Here is a 14,839-nt window from a genome sequence, read left to right on the forward strand (position 1 = left end):
CCGGCGGCGCGGCTCCCTCGCCGAGCAGCGGCGGCGGCGGCACTGGCAGCCGGAGAGTGAGGACGAGAGCGATCCGCCGCCGCCGCCGCCGCCGCCGAACTGCTGCTGCTGGCTGCGGGGCCTGCCGGGAAGTGTAGTCCGGCCGCCCGGCGGCCCTCCGCCGCCACCCCGAGCCGGGCCCTGCCCCGCGGACTACGGCTCCCAGGCTGCAACGCGCCTAGCCCTGCCCGTATGCGAGGGGAAGGGAGAGGGGATTGCTTCTGAGCCAGCCGAGGCCGGAGAGGGAAAGGAGGGAGGGAGGAAGAGGGGGAGATGAGAGGAGGAGGGGCTTTGCGCCCTGCCCGAGGAGGGGGAGGGGCTGGACAAGGGCGGGGGGCAAGGGCGGGGACCGTCCTCCACCCGAGGGGAGGGAGAGATAAGAAGGGGGGGAGCGGGGAATAAGCAGCAGCCTCCGCTGCGCGTTGGGTCTATATCTACACCCCCCCGCACCTTTCCCCGGGGTTGCCCGTTCACACGCACAGAATAAGCCCTCGGGTGGGCACTCATCCCAAAGATGGACATTATTAGCTCGCTCCCCATCGATGAGGTCACGGGACTGGAGCGGGGGAGGAAAGCGAGGGAGGGGGCCAGGGAACACGAAACCTCTGGGGCGGTGGGTAGGTCAAGGGGGGTCGCTGCGAATGGATTTGGGGCTGGCTTTTTCTTTTTCTTTTTCTGAAGTAGGGGCGCAGGAAACCCGCGTGGCATAAAGGAAACGGGAGAGGAAATCCCGGTACGCACCAAGTCCGGCGGCGGCGGCGGCGACTCGGCCGAGGCTTCCGCGGTGTCTAGAGCGCGGGCGCTTCTATGCGCAGGGTGGGAACGGCGAGCGGAGCCCGGCGGTGCTGCGTCCCGGCGCCGCCGCTGCACCGACGGAGGGAGCCTGCGAGGCGCCTGGCGGGGGCGAGGGGCAGGCGAGCGAGGCTGCAGCCACGCGGATGAGCGGCGAGGTGCCGCTGGTACCTGGGGCAGCTCGAAACCGCCACCCTCCGGGGCTGCAGCGCGCGTTCCGCGCTCCGCACCTGCGCTGGGTGGGCGCCCCCTCGGGGCCGTGGCGCAGCGCGGCGTCCGAGTCTCTGCCTCGCAGGCTCGCTCGCTCGCTCGCTCGCTCCCTGGGCGGTGCAAACCGTGATCAGCACCGGCGCGCCCCGGGGAGCGGTTGGCCTGCCTACCTCCTTCCGTCGCCTGCTCGGCTCCTCTCGGGGATGCGGCCGGAGGGAGGCGCCCCAGCTCGGCCGGAGGATCGGCTGCTGGGCTTGACCCCCCGCCGGCCAGCCAGCCGGCCGGCAGCGTCCGTCGCCCGCCCGCCCGCCTGCCTGCCCGCCCGCCTGGCGGCCACGCTCTACTCTGCCGCCGCCGCCGCCGTCCGTCCGGGGTTGCAACGCCTACCCTGGAAGTTGCTCGAGCTTCGAAGGCCGCGATCGCCGGCCAGGCCCGCCGAGCGAGTCCCACCTCGCGGCGGCAGCACAAGCAGGGAGCCCACGCCACGCCGCGCCGCGCCGCTCTGCTCAGTCCGGCCCCCTGTGGGCCGTCTCGGCGACGATCGAGCCCGGCTTTCCTTCCCATGGGCCCGTCTTCCTCGCCACTGCCCAAGGCCCTCCCCTCTCCTCGGCCGGGACCCTCCTCTCCCGCCCCAGTGCCTTCCCGCCCCCCGCCACTCGCGGCGTCTTGCCCCTACCTAGCGCCCTAACCCAGCGCCCTCCCCTGCCCGGATCGCAGTCCGTCTAGGACAGGCGGCGTTCGACCCCTTCCGCCCTCCGATTTTCTGCCAACCCGACGCGTTCTTACCCGGGTGTGCAACGCACACTTCTCCCCTCCAGGATACCGTCCAAAGGGCTCCGATCGCTTTGCCACACCTCCGGTTCCCCGAGCTTTAAACCGGCTTCCCACGTCTCGGACTTGGTGCCTTCCGCTGTCTGCTCTACCCGTTCTTCCTGCCTTTTATATTTCAGTCTGGGGCTGGAGCCCTTGTTTTCTTTCGCGACCGCCAGGCAAGATCCCACCACCACCACCACCACCACCACGTACCACGAACTATGCAGTCCGAAGCTCTCTGCGTCTTCCCTGAGGCGGCAGGGTCCTAGTGACTTACTCTCGAGTAGGCTTCTGTCGGCCCCTAGGTGGGATCTTGACGCTTGCCCTAAAATCAAGAGGAATGTGTTTCATTACATTTTGGAACGTTAAAAGATGGCTTTGTCCTTTACTAAACCGTTTTCTGTGGGGTGCTTGGAACTGCGACCGATACCCTGTAACCAACCCCGTCCTTGTGCCTTCCAAAAGCACTGGTACCTCTCTCTCGCTTCTTTCTCCTTTTCTCTGCTCCCTTTCTTTCTTCTTCCATGTGCCCTTTTCCTCCTCGCGTCAGACTTCTGTGGGAGGGCCTGTTTCATGTCAGGGGGGTCTGGAAGGAATCTTAAAGATTCTGTCTACGGTTTCAGTCTACAAAATGGGACAAGCTGGTATGGCCCCGAGAAGCAACCACCCTGCACTTCCTTCACCTGTGTGGCCCAGTGGGGAGAGCGCTGCCGATTAGGGGTTGAACTAACTGGCTACAATCAAGCCTCTATTATAGCAGGCAACTGCCTGCCTTAGTCCAGACTGGACCCGTGGTCCACGGACCTCCACAGCTTCTGCACAGGCTTGTGATGGCTCTCCTGGGTTTTAGGTAAGCATCTTTTTATCAAGGCCTACCTAGAGATGCAGAAGGTCTTCTGCACACAGAGCAGGGTCTCTACTCTGAGCCTGCAACTCTTTCCCTAATTGTGGGAAGCTGCCTTATGCCAAGCGTATGAGTCTGCCTATGTTACAGACGACTGGTGGAGGCTGCCCCGGGTTCTAGATGTGGGTCTTTCTTAGCGCTACCTGGAGGTGCCAGGAGTGAAATTGGGAGCTTCAGCATCCAGCACTGAGCTGTGGGCCTTACCAGGTTAATCTCTGCTCATGTCCGGAATATTTTCCCTCGCCTGTCTGCCCCAGTAATACCTTCTTCGCATCCATACCACATCCCAGTACAAGCTGATCCTTCCTTCATTAATGCTTCCCTGCCTGTGCTCAAATCCTAGCTTGCTTTCTGTTTCTACCAAGCAGACATTTCACTGGGGATGCAGGGGTTAAAATAGGGTGATGAAGAAGGTGCCCCCCAGCATCAACATAGCTGTCTTGCCCCTCCATACACACACACACCTCCCTTGTAACCATAATTGACAGAGCTCAATCACAAAGGCCTGAACAAGATTCCCATCGGGAGAGGAAGTGATAGTATTCGTGGACAAAATGACGTACGGTACCTTTTCAGGTGAAGCATTAGTGACTCTTAATTCAAAGCCAGCAAGCTTGAGAAATGAAACAAAGGCACTTAAACACAATGCACCCAAGTCCTGCAACATGCTTCCCACTGCACTGGGGAACTGCGGGAGAACTTTGGACAGTTAAATAAGACATCTGGGTCAGCTGGGCTGTAACACATGAATTAGAGCCCCAGGTAAAGTGGGGATGAAGCTACTTAGATTTGGGAAATGGGAGAGAACTTCACCAGGTAATATATTGCTCTATAACTGCCCAGCAGATTTCCCAGCAGTAGACGGATAATGGGCCCTTATAGAAAAATAACTCCTTTTTCTAGGTGTCATTAGTATAGGTGAGGTATTCTGTTCTGTTATGGAGATCCTCAGAATGCCAATTTAGTCTAGGGTAATAAAGTATCTTCAAATGGGCTCGGGACACATTGCACCAAAGTATAATTTGCACTAACCATGGATTAGAACCCATGTTATGTTCTAAGCCATCCAAGTGGCCCCGGAGTGGTTCGCATTCGCTGTCTGCTCCAGACTTCCATTTCGACATTTCCTGTTGCAGGATGAGCAGTGCCCCACAACACAGAACTGGTCAAAGTCAGGTATTTAACCAAAACATGGTTTGGACATTTCTTTCAAACCCTTATTTGCTGATTGATTTCCAAGGCTTACATCCTGGTTTGCCAGCTGATCACGAAGCCATGGTTTGTATGTTCAGACCGTGAACCAATCGATACTTAAGTTTCCTTAAATGGGGCTAGGTTGTGATATCCGAAAGCCTGAAGCCCAAAAGTCACTAATTCCAGTGTTGCCACAGCTTCACTAAGTAGTCATTGGCAAGCTGCTATTTTCTCAGCCCCTGTACACGTCTCCTTCCCCAGTCTGAAGTTAAGCAATTGGCCTTTGTTTGTAAGAGACCAAAATATGATTGCGACATTTCAATACTTTGGACTGCTACAGAAAAGGTACTATTATTATATATTCTCCAGCGCTCTTCCCCAGGCTGGTCCCCTTCAGATGTGTTAGACAATTCCCATAATCCTCAGTTAATGGCCATGCTAGCTGAGGATTGTGGGAGTTGCACTCCATCATCTGGGGAAGAGTGTTCTTCAGAATAGGGCTCAGCTTCTTCTGCAGTGCCTAATGGCCTGTGGACTTGGGAAGAAAAGAGTGCCCACTAAGCTTCCTGTGTTGGGTTTCCCAAAGTTCCATACAATGCAGGACAGATTTACTATTTTCCCTTAATGTCCAATGATGAAGTTCACTTTTCTTCCATCTTCTGGCAAATATAAGATGCCACCATAGCCAACCTCAGGGCCCAGGACCTGCAGATAAAATTTGTACTGGAGACAAATTCAGGGACACCACAAATTCAGGGACACCACAAGCTGGAAGGGAGAGGAGGAGAGGGGATGTGTGTCATACGGGTGCTCCCCTGTGTGAATTTCAGCAGAGATCAGGTGGGTCAGGGGCCAGGGCCCCATGTCATTGTGGAATAGATCCATGATGCTAGAAAGTAACAATTCAGCTGAAGATCTTCCCCAGAATCCTGGTACCAAGTGTTATGGGGCGAAGTGGTTTTTCTGCTCTGTACCAAACAGATTGCCAGTCATTGCTTGTAACCAGAGATTCTAGGGACTGAACATACCACATACATTCATTTTGTATGTATACATTCATGCGCTTTTCCAGAGGAGTAGGTAGCTCCTGAAAAGATAGATATAAAAGTTCCACATTTGGTGTCCTGTCATTCGCACATGCAAAGGGACCAGAGCTATCCCTTGATTTATGAGAATTCCCCAAGAGGTGGTCTGTGTAGGGACACTGGACTGTTAATGCATCCAATATATTTCTTCCAAGGATAGTTGATGCCCTGGGTGAGAACGCAAAACACTCCGAGAGCATGAAAAATGCTGATATTGGGATACTGAAGAGGGACTGGGGTGGATCACAAAGGTTTTTCTTCTGCACGCTGAGACTGTGGTAGTGGAGGCTTCGAAGCCATTCAATAGACTTCATTTACAGGTAGGGTCCTGGAAAACCAGCAGCATGTTTCTTCATGTTTCAACTGAACACTGGACTAATGTTTTTGTACAAAAATATTTGTGGCCCAAAACTCTTTGGGAACAAGCTGCAGAAATTCAAAGTCACATCTTTACAGTGTTCATCTTTACAGTGCCACAGTCCCTTCTGGCTTGAATTAGAGTATTTATCAAGTCATATCTCTTCTGTAACTTGTCCCAGTACTTACGAGCCCAGGAAAGGGCAGAATTTCCTGACTTTGGATATAGTAGGCAGTGAAGCTGTTCTGCTGTGGTTCACTAGATGAGTCAGTTTAAACTTCAGTACTGCAGGCAGGGCAAGAATTTAATCGATCATTGGAAAGGAATAAAAAAATAAAATTTCTGATCTCGTAATGCCTTTCTTCTACACTGGTTGCGTCACACATTTGGAATCTTATGTATAATTCTAGTTGTTGCACCTTGAAAATTATACTGTAGAGTTGGAAAAGGTACAGGAAGAGACATTCCAAACCATCAAGGGAATGGAGCACCTCCCCTATGAGGAAAGGTTACATTTGAGGGGAAACACCAAGTAAGGTGGGAACATGATTGAAATGTATAAAATGAGCCATGCTACGGAGAAAGTGGATATGGATATTACTAGAACCCAACTTCATACTCCTACAAGTATCTTTCATAATACTAGAACCTGCAGTTATCATTTGAAGCTGAACAGTTAAAGATTCAGGACGGATAAATGGAAGTGCTCCTTCATACACTACATAGTTAAAGCTGCCATAAATTGCCCCGATGGCTGACAGACAGACAGACAACTCGGAAGTCTTTAAAAAGGAATTTGGCATATTCATGGATGAGGGCAGCAACTTAGTCATGGTGGGCAGCATGGATGCCACTGCAATCGTGTTTGTGGGCTGCTGTGGGAACAGAACGCAGGGCTAGGTACTCGTCGACTGATCCTCGGCATTTCTTGAGTTCATAAAGAGGGCCTTTCTCATAGCTCCCTGGGAAACAAAGTGGGTCTCCATCGCTTTTCCTTCTTCTGCCTTGGGGACATGCCCCATTTATGGCCTTTTGCGGTGTAACCAGTATGATAACAGATGCACCGTCTTCTCAGCATCAGCGTGAAATCTTCCAGGGAACAAAGCTGCACAGAAACCTCCTCAGCATATATGCACGGGGGAAATGGAGGGGGATGGATGGCAAAAGAGGCCTCCAAGGGAAAGGCAGATCACCACCGAGAGATGCTGAAACCTCGCTCTTTGCATGCTGGGAGCTATAAAGAGGCAAATGCTGCTCCTCATATTTTTTCAGCGGGTGGGAAGGGGTCATAGGAATTAAGGTTTGGTGAGCTTTATCTCCCAAGAGAAGGCTAGCATGGCATTTCTTTGCCTCGGGACAACTATTTTTAAATAGCTTGGTCAGGTGAGCCTTCCCTAGAATGCTTGGTGTCCAAGCATGCTCTGTAGCATGTGCAAAGTGTTTCTCATGCAGTCTTTCAGGCCAAAGGAATTTGTCATGCAGTTTGTCTTTGCAAGCCAGCTCAAAAGGTTTCTTGGCCATAGAACTGGATATACATAAATGCTGCAAATAAATAGGTTTAGGACATCTTTCCCAAACCATATTCGCTCCAAAGTTTTGGATTGCAACACTCAACATTCCTGTCCATTAGCCATGCTGGCTGAGGCTGATGGGAGTTGTAGTATGAAACATCTGGAGGGCACTAGGTTGGAGAAGGCAGATCCGCCTCTTCTGGCTGGCACAAAAGTTACTGTCACAAGTCAGTTGTGTTATAGGAGGGAATCTCTTATCACCCGGTGTAAACTTATTTTCCCCTGCCAGGAGTTGGCAACTTGTGGCACTCCAGATGTTATAGCCTACAACTCCCATCAGCTCTAGCCAGCATAGCCAATGGTAAGGGATGGTGAAAGCTGTGAAAATCCAGCAGGCCATACATTACCCACCCATGATATACTGATACTTAACCCAAGTATTGGAGTGTGGAGCCAATGTAGCTGATATCACACCATCTACTCTTGAAAGAAAGGTATCAGCAGTTCTGAAGGTTTGCAGAAGTACAAAATACCTTTGGAAAGAAAGATGGAAATCGAAAGTGATGGTGGGGAGCCCCAAAATGGGCCAGTCAGGACTGAATACTCTCAGTGGCCACGGAAGGCTGATTGCGTATGGGACGGGGGGATGGGAAATTGGAGGGACTGGAATCAAGGACCATGGAGGAAAGCATGTCTGGCTGGCAGCCAGAACAGGAGCACTGAATGCAGCAATATTCTGCTGCACCTGTTATTGTTCGTATTACATTTGGACGCACGTATTACTTTCCAGTGGTGGGCAGGGCCAAAGGAAAGGAGGCGGGGCCAGAAATACCAGTGATACCAGCATGTTTTAGCATAAGGCTTAGCTACTGGTAGTAAGAGCTTTAGGACAGGCGTTCCAACCCTTCAGTACAGAAAGTGCGGGGGGGGGGAGGCACAAACCCCAGAAAACTAGCAAGAGATTGGTGGTGAGGGCAAAGGGGGTGGTGCTTGGGAGAGGGTGTGGCCATCAGGGGCACCCCAGGGAGTCTGATGTGGCCCCCGAGGCCTGAGGTTCTGCACCTCTGCTTAGCAGGCAGATATTCCCAAGCTAAACTGCTACCTTTCTTGCTACCTATGATTCCACCTTGGAGAGCCATAACGCATTAGTGTTCACAGTATTGAGCTATACCAGTGAGAGTTCTGACGCAGTGCACGGCAGCTTCCCATACTCCTTTTCCAGCTTGGGTCTCTTGGGTCCAAATCAGCAAAGTGGGGACATTTGCTCAAGGCAAGAGAGCAATAAAGGCTCCTTGAACCGAAAGGGATGCATTCTTGATCTGCATTAGAGTGGCCATTAAATTGCCAAAGGGAGAAAACGCACCTCTGGAAAAAGAGCGCCAAACAATGGTGTTCATTTGCATAAATGCTCACGTGTCAATTTATAGGTGTCGGTACACTTTTTGAGGAAATTCTTCACATTTAAATAGTGCGTCCCCCCATAATGCTGAAGCCTGCAGTCGGAGGATCTGTGGGCCTGCTGGAGCAGTCTGCTGTCCAGGTGCTGATGGGCAACTTCAAGGCAACTTCCTGGTACTGACAGTTCTTTATCTTCAAACAGGACTTGAACCGACAGCCCTTCAAACAGAGGGCTGCCATCTCTAAAAGAGGCCCAACGTCCACCCTAGGCTACTTTCTTGTGTGTTATTTCAGATCTCCCGCGCACAAGAACATAGCCATGGTTCCCCCAGTGTTTTTCCAGTGCTCAGGCAAATTGGGACTGGAGGAACAGAAGGAGAACAGAGCTCGGTTTGGGAGCTTGCCGCAGGCTTTTGGGGCTGTGGGGAGAAGTGACATGCCCTGGTGAATTCCAGAGACCTTTTCTGGTTTCTGACCGGACTCTTCATCCCATCACAGCGAAGGCTTAAAGGAGACCTACGGAGGGCCCCTAAAATTCTAGAGATTTACTGTTTTCTGCAGTTACAGGAAAAGATGAAAAATAGTATGTTGGAACAGGTCCCCAAATGCTGCCTCTTTTGCCAACATCTAAGATGTAACCTGTTTGAATTGTAAGCGGCTCAGAACAGCTTAGAAATGTATTTGCCGATATGTTTTTAAGCGATTAGTGATTACTTTTTAATCACCTGGAAAACTGGGGCAATTTATTTTGATTTACTTAAAGAAAGCAAAAACTAAAAGAGAACCTTCCCAATTTTATTTACTTATTTGGTGACTTTACTCTGCTCTTCAAGAAAGGAAGAGGGCTCCCGGTCAACATACATTCATTTGGGAAGCTAATGTGGCGTTCTGGCATTAAACATTTAAAGAAGGGCTGTAAGAAGCAAGAATGGGCAAATGACAGAACTTAAGATGTGACTCTCAGAAGCCCCTGCAAGGCTGGCCAATGGTCAGGAATGCGGGGAGCTGAAGTTCCAAATACCTGAAGGCCTAGTTTCTGGCCATTCCTGCCTTAAAGCAGGTATCTTTCAAAGGCAATCAATCTGGGTGTGCAATTTCAACCTAAATCTACATCAGGAGCTAGCAGAAGGCAGATGTGGGTCTACTGGCAGAGTTCTGGGCCTTGAAGGAGATTTAAAATATTTTCTGGCATGTGGTTGAAATGTCTAACTAAGAGAGCAGAAGCCTTGGTTCAGTTCCCAGCTGAGCTATAAAACTCACTGGGTGACCTTGGGATGGTCACTGCTGCTCAGCCTAATCTACCCCACAGGGTTGTTGTGTGAATAAAGAAAAGAGAACATGCAGACCCATGTAAGCTGCTAGGCATGCTGGAGGAAGGGCAGAATAAAAGTGTTGTAAGCACACAATACATGTGCAAATATACAAAAACATATGCTACTGTCATTTCCTCTATTTCCAATGTTTGGGCATGAGTGTCACTGCTTTTCAAACCAAAATACCACCCTTGCACAACAGGGGAGAGTATCAGTTGGTGTGGGGGAAGTTTGCAGAAACACAGAAACTCGGTAAAGGAAAAAGAATGCTCTTGTGAGGAGAGCCCCCAAAGCAGCTCCAAAGAACTGAGCATGCTTCATCCACGCATTGGAAAGGGCCAAAAGGCAGATTAAAGAGGTCGATCTCAAGCACCGTTTCATGAATTGGGGCTGATTTATTCATTAAAGCATTAGTATCCTGTCTTGCCATCCCTAATGGGACTCTCTGGGTGGCTAAAAATCCAGCATGAAAGATGCAAGCAGCCCAATAAAATCTGCACAAGATCAAACCACTAAAAGCATAAATTCAAAGAAACATAACCACCCACCAGTGATCTTATTGGCAGGAGTAAATACAAAGGCCCAAACCATATCACATTGCCTCAGAGAGTTCTCTGTCCAAAGGCCTCTCACGGCGGGATGGGCCCTTGGCTCTGTAGTGCAGCAGCTCCTTTGGATTCAAAAAGTCCACGGTTTGATCACTTCCGTCACCCCTGAGGTCTAGGAAAACCCCTGCTGCTGCCCTGGCAGAAAATTGCTGCCAGTCAGTGGTGACCATATAGGCCTGGATGGGCCCCTCGCCTGGCTTCTTGTGTTTCTATGAATCAGCACTATTTCACCTTGTCAGCTAAAACTGCTGCTAAGTGGGCAGCATCCCACCTGGATCTCTTCGACCGGGACTACTTTTGAAATCCAAAGTCTGGAAAGAGGCAAACAAAAACTCAGTGGTTGTAAAGGCAGCACCAGCATCTTCCTGTGTCGCAAAAAACAACCCCCGGAGACCAGGCACAGGGAAAGTGAGGTCTTCGAGATGCTGCCGGATCCCTCGCCACTGCCTAGGCTGGCCAAAGATGATGAGAGTTGCACCAGGAGGATCACATGCCCCCCATCCCGGTACTCAACGAGATTGGTAAGAGCATCATTTGGAGTTCTACTTCCAGCTTCAAAAGCTTGGAGAGGGAAGCTGATGGCATGGAAAGGATTCAAGTGGCTTACCCTGAGGATCAGGTCAAATCAAGTCAGAAGTCAGTAGGTGCTGCACCTGCTTTGCATGAACAAGATCCAGTGCCTAGTATCTTCAGGCTAGGAAAAAGCCCTGCCTGGAAACCTGCGGAACCAGGGCTGCTTTCATTTCTTTGCTGGAGGAAGCTAGTTTTGAAACTAGATACATTTTTTAAAAACATTGTGAACATGTTGTCTTGTCAATTGTCTTCTGCTTATCTGGGTGCCTTTACAAAGCTTTGGGATGAAGAAATTGAAAAAAATCTTTTCTTAGTAATAGGCTCAGTTATAACTTCATCAGATTTAACAATCTCAGGATTTAATTGTTTCAGAACAAGACCACTGGGGGGGGGGGGACATTCTGAATGCACAATCCTGTGCATCTCTCCTCTTAGTGAGTTCAGAGTGACTCTCAGGTACTCGCCCTTTTCTCCAACCTGGTACACGTCAGATGTGTCTGACTACATGGCTGGGAATTATGGGAGATGAAATCCAAGACATCTGGAAGGTGCCAACTTGGAGAAAAGACTAGTATAACATGATGAATCTTTGTTTTTAGATAATGTACATGCAGGGTCACAGCATCTACAAAGAGGCATCCCATTCTGCATCAGATAATTAAGTCCTTTCAGGAAGTGCCCTGGATAACAGGCAGGAAAAGTCAACCGGATCAGGGTGATGCAAGGTATTGAAAAGACTGGGGGCCAAAAAAGGCATAAATCCACATATTCTTATTTACATGTCCTCTAAATTCTCTTTAAAGGTCCCTGTCTCCCAAAGACACCCCTATTTGTAAAAAGCCATGAAAGGAGAGAGGGGGAGGACATTTTATTTCAGAAAAAAGCCCCCTCAGGCAAAATGATTTGGTGCAGGAGTGCTGGAGGGAGTTGAAGCACATGCAGGCTAATCCAGAGGGACTGGGTGCAACGGCGGTCTCAGGGAGTCTGTCCCTCTATTTCGGCGAGGGTCCTGGACAGCATGGCTGCATGGCAAGTCACCCAGAGAGCCAGGGCTCTGGCCTGAGCAGTCAGTCTCCTGACGCCATCTCTGCCCTGAACTGTGAAATTGGAAGATGTTCTGATACCAAGCGATTATGTTTTCTGTGGCAACTGCTCCATGTGCCCCAGGAAAAATATTAATGAAATAACTAAGGCTCCTGTAAACTGCGGTTATTACTATGAATGACCTTTTTGTCCTGATGATAAGGCCGACTGTCCGCAAAGGCTCGTGTCCTAATACATGGGTCGAATTTTGAGGTGCTGCAAGACCCTAGGTTATCTTTACGCTGCACTTCCCCCAAGTGCCGTATGTAGCCCATCCCTCCTCCCCATCCCATAATCACAACAAACTTGTGCGGCAGGTAAGAGTGACAAAAGAGTGACCGGCTTAACTTCAGGCTGGGTAGGGATTTGAACCCATGTCTTCCCAGTCTTCATCAGCACCATCCAGCAGCTTCGTCCCACTGGCTCTACCCAGCCACAAAGGGGGTTGCCTGCCTTGTCCCTGCATGATGCCCTGGTCTGGTCACGCCTCTTCCTGATCTTCCCCTATGAAACGGCGCTCAATTCTGCCCATATTTGGCCGAGTGGGATTGCAACATTTGGTGCTACAGGACGACTGGTCCTACCTGTTGCAGTTCTCCAGCCATGCCTCCTCCCAGTTAGGATCCAGGCTGTGGGATCCACCACGGCCACACAGCACTTGCTTTTTAAACCCGCTTTCTCCAACCTGGTGCCCTGAATGTAATGCTTAGCATACTGCTCCAGTAGCTATCCTGGCTGTGGCTGACAGGAGCTGAAGTCCAAAACATCTAGAAGACCCCAGGTCGGGGAAAGAGGTGAGCAAAACAGGTAAATATTTCAAGGGGCAAGAGGGAGCTGCACCCAGGGCCCCTGCAGACCATGCGACATGCCAGCCAGTCAGCACAGCTCTGTCTCTTTGTATATTCAGTGTGTGAGTACTTGTGTAGGTGTGTGTGTGTGTGGGGGGATCATTTGGGGCCCATTTGCATGCACGCTTTATCACCATTTATATAAGGCACGAAGCTTGCAGGCACGGATCGGGTCGCACTCACTGACACACTGCTGGTTGACGGTGCACCGATGTTGTGAACCGGCATCACACAGGGAATAACAGCCGTGCCAGCGCTACAAGATCAACTTGTTCCTCCTACCTGTTCCTCTGCTCTTGAGTGGATGATGGATCGCAAGTGACACATGCCCCTCAAGCCTGTCACCTCAGTCAAGTGTGTGAGTGGCCTGGCCCTACATCCAGCCCGACTCTAACTCCGGCTGGAAGCGCACAAGGCCGGAAGCAGGCCGGTTCTGGGGGACGGAGTCCTATTAATTCCAGGGCAGCATCAAGATCAGGCTGCGCACGAGCTGCTCTCTTCTGGTGGAGAAGCGGAAGGGCTGCATTTGCACCTATTTCTTTTCCCCAGCCTGATGTTCTGAGCAGCTTGGTCTGGTCTCCGCTTTACTTTACGGTGGGGCAGGGGGAGGAACTGCTAAACTTCTGGGACTGCTAAAGTGCTCCTGCTATCCCCATGGCCTCACCCACGAGCGATGGAGGACGCTCACGAGGGATGAAGCAAAATCTCGGAACCTGCCCTCGAGCGCGGAAGGGATCTGCCTTTATCCCTGAGGCCCTCTTCCTCCTTCTCCCTTACCAACGGGGTAGAGTTGGCAAAACCAAGGGACAGGGCCTTTTCAGTTGTATGTCCAAACTGTAACAGCCTTGCCGAGGGAATTAATCCGCTGCCCCTTTGGCCTCTTTTCAGTAAGACTTTTTAACCCTTTTATTCCAGCAAGCTTTAAAAGCAATGATAGCCATAGGTCAGGTAATCTGCCAGTGAACACGTGGGCAAAGGAGCTGAAGTCCAACGAAAGTGGAGGGCACCCAGTTGGGGAAGCCTGGCCTATGGGGACCGGCTTTCCTTGGCGCTCGCTGTTCCGGCTGCAGATGTTGTGACTACGTTCCTTTTCCACTCATTTCACCGCACAATTACAATTCTATAAACCACCAAGAGCACACATGTCATAAAATTGCCTTTCCCCAAACTACAGCACCCGATTTCCCAGGGACTGGCTAGGCTGAGTGGGGCTGATAGGCACTGGCATTCTACTATCTTGGAGCCATCAGGTTGGGAAGGCTGCCACAGAAAGACAGGATACGTTACTTTTAAAATAAAACTGCAGGACGCTACGTGCATCTGCTCAGACGTTAAACTCAAGGCATGCAGCTCAACTTGTTCCCACGTGCGTGTAGGGCGACAGCCTCGGAACGCAATCCCGTGCACACTTCCTGGGAAGCAAGCCCCTCTGAACTTTATGGGCTCTCCCTCTGAGCAGACGTGCCTAGCATTGTATTGTTGAGTGTGACGTTGTGCACAGCCACAACTCTGGACGTGCTCTGCTTTTAGGTGTGCAGTGCTCCCTGCCTCCGTGGGGGCTTGTTCTTGCACGCTCTTCTCATGAACAGGAAGAAAGTTTCCTGCGAAGTTGCACGGAAATATTACAATAATCGTGCTAATAACACGACCTGGGAAGGGAATCGCAGCGGGGCGCCTCCGTGCCGGTACAGGGCGGAATGGGCTACTTCCCGCACCCGCGTACCCATTACCTCGTGCAGCGCGGCGGACGCCAGACACGTGTTTCCTCACGCCCGTCCCCCGGTGACATGTGAACGCGGCTCCCCGGCGGACTCCCCCCGACCGCTCCGCGGCATCGCAGCCCGGGCGCAGCGCTGGTCGAGTGAAGCGGGAAGGAGGCGGGGTTTTCGGGCGGCGTGTACGCAAGCACCCTCGGCGCGATTGGCTTTCCGAGCGAGGATTGTGGGAGATCGGGCGAAGGCGGCGGCCAGGGAGGGGTCTCGCAGGCACGGGGGAACGTGTGAAAAGGGGGCGAGGCGGAGGCGCGCGCGCGGCGGCGGCGGCGGCGGGCAGGCGGCCGAGCGGGGCTCCGCACAAAGGACGCCGCGGCCGCCCCCCGCCCCCCCCCCCC

At 51.7% G+C, this 14,839-nt stretch overlaps 1 protein-coding gene across 4 annotated transcripts in view; it reads right to left on the reverse strand.

Annotated features, from left to right (window-relative positions):
• The window catches only part of BCORL1 (BCL6 corepressor like 1), a 43,255-nt gene extending 28,720 nt beyond the window's left edge, over nucleotides 1-14,535 (reverse strand). The window contains exons 1-2 of one of the 4 annotated variants that reach the window (XM_044427546.1): nucleotides 14,460-14,535; nucleotides 2,068-2,179 (exon numbers count right to left, since the gene is read on the reverse strand). The gene's annotated coding sequence lies outside the window, so the exon portion shown is untranslated. Of the gene's footprint in view, nucleotides 1-780; nucleotides 847-1,428; nucleotides 1,491-1,827; nucleotides 2,008-2,067; nucleotides 2,180-14,459 lie in introns of those variants that run through there. The other 3 variants (XM_044427547.1, XM_044427550.1, XM_044427549.1) reach the window with 3 other exon arrangements.
• Between the last annotated feature and the right edge of the window lie 304 nt (nucleotides 14,536-14,839).

This window comes from Varanus komodoensis, unplaced genomic scaffold (assembly GCF_004798865.1).
Source record: "Varanus komodoensis strain SLA01 unplaced genomic scaffold, ASM479886v1 scaffold18_3, whole genome shotgun sequence".
Classification (NCBI taxonomy): domain Eukaryota; kingdom Metazoa; phylum Chordata; class Lepidosauria; order Squamata; family Varanidae; genus Varanus; species Varanus komodoensis.